Below are 2,299 nucleotides of genomic sequence, written 5' to 3'. Positions count from 1 at the left end.
AAAAATGTTCTCTTTCTCTCTATTAAACATTCTGAACATTCTTTCTTTTCTCTCATTTAAATACGTATTTTATACATTACTCATTTGATTAGGTAAAAAAAAATTCTTAAAGTATAACTATTTTATCTTTATTTCTATATTTAATTTTTTAACCACTTATATATCTATTTTAATCTTTCTATTATCTTTATCTCTAAATTGAATTTTAGTATTTCTTTTTCTAAAAGAGTTTTTAATAGTTAAAAACAACTTTATATCATAAATGAAATTATTTATTTTAATTTAAAATATAATTTATATATTCAAAAATATTTATTTATTTTAAATTTTAATTACAGCATAAACTATATAATGAAATTTTTATTTTTATATATTTTATTTATACGCTAATGCATATTTATCATGTATAACGTACAAACTTAATTTTTAAAAAAGGTAAAAAAGAAAAACAGAATAAATAAATAAATTACTGCATATTTATAAGATCACAAGCAAAATAAAAATTATAGATTGACTTAAAGTATCTGTTTTTAAAAATGTATAATTACTAAGATATTCTTCAATTCGTCTATATATAACCTGTATTCTGACAATTGTCAATTATTTATTTTTAATCTTTTAACATATATAATAATGATACAATATTAGTATTTTCTCTTGAATCGTCATTACCCTTAATGATCATGAAAGACAACAATCATGTAATTACTAATATATGCTGAATTGAATAAAGAAACATTTTTTTTAAAGCCAGCGAATAAAGAAACATAATATCATATTATAATTGGGAAAACAACACAAAGGTCATCATATATGATATACGATAACCTTAGCTAACTCATAATAACAAAGAAATCCCAAACAAGAACCAACATTACAGGAGAAGGATTTATAATCCTAAACAAACAATAACCAATTAATGTAAAGAATTTTTATTTTATCAAGTTTGTCTATAAAACTGATTAGTTTAATTTGAGATGAATAAAGATAAAAATGTTTAGTGAAGATAGGTTGGAGGTGCCAAATCATATTAAATGTTGTGATCTTTTGTTGTTTTTATGTGAGATATCTTTGTGTTTGTGTATCTGATATATTTTATCTTTGTTGTGCCTAGAAGGATTTCTTTTATATATCCAATAGTATATTATATTTTTGTATTATATTAAATATTATTATTTAATTTTAATCAATCTCAAATACACGTTTATTAATATCAAAACTTACGATGAAGAAACAATAATAGATTGGAATCTTCTACTCCAATTTGGTTGAATACTGCCATGAAATATCCTTTATAGCTCAACTACGTACCATGCACTTGATGGAATATTGACAACAAAACCAAAAATAAAGTTGCCAGTATCATCATCGATCCCTAACACCCTGCCGCAAGCAAGAAGCAACATTAAGAAACCGATTCGTCTCAATTCAAGGAGATCATATATTTGGCCTCTTTTTTTTTCTTTCTAGAAACACGGTCTGCACTAGACTCCAAATTGGATCAGAAGATTCCAACATGTTAACGTACTTAGTATTTTCATTGTAGTTATAGGAACCTGCAAAACGTGCCCTCCAAAACACACCATATTTATATGCATGGCATATTTGGAAACTGCATACTTCCTAATTTTATGTACAAATTATAATAAGGGTATATACTAAAGGAGTAGAGATGGGGGTATTCTTGAAGCTAGGATTCAGAAGCCATTAGTGGAAAAAAAAATCTAGTAAAGAAGACAGTTCTCGATATACCACAAAGAAGTTCCAAAATACTATATTTCGTGTATGCATATTCATCATTACAAAATGTGGCATTATATATATACAAGGCTGTACAGAGTTGACGTTGAGTAAAGTAGATAAGAATAAAAGTTGAAAGTATGTTACAATTAACGTGTGAGAGCAGCTATATAGTATTAAAACTTTTCGTACTTCCGTCACGAATCAACATAACTAAGAGAAAATTAAGTCCTCTAATGAATTAATGAACAAAAACAAAAATAATTAAGCTTTGACAGAAATCAATCACATATTTCGTGTAAGCTTCGTGCGATTTATATATTTATTTTTTATCACTGCAATTTCCTTAACATGCTTACATCAAGGAGCTGTTGACGTGCACACTACTCCAATATACACGATTTATATGGATATATATTCGCGGTTTATTAGTTTTTTATATTATAATGATGAGACTTTCTTTAAGGTAAATTTTATGCATTAGACTTTTTTTTTGGGATGAAATTGATGTATCCCCAGTGTTGAAATTATCCTTTTAAAAAATTGATATTTATTTAAG

This window comes from Glycine max, chromosome 1 (genome assembly GCF_000004515.6).
Source record: "Glycine max cultivar Williams 82 chromosome 1, Glycine_max_v4.0, whole genome shotgun sequence".
NCBI lineage: Eukaryota > Viridiplantae > Streptophyta > Magnoliopsida > Fabales > Fabaceae > Glycine > Glycine max.
Note: the sequence above shows the minus strand (reverse complement) of the source record.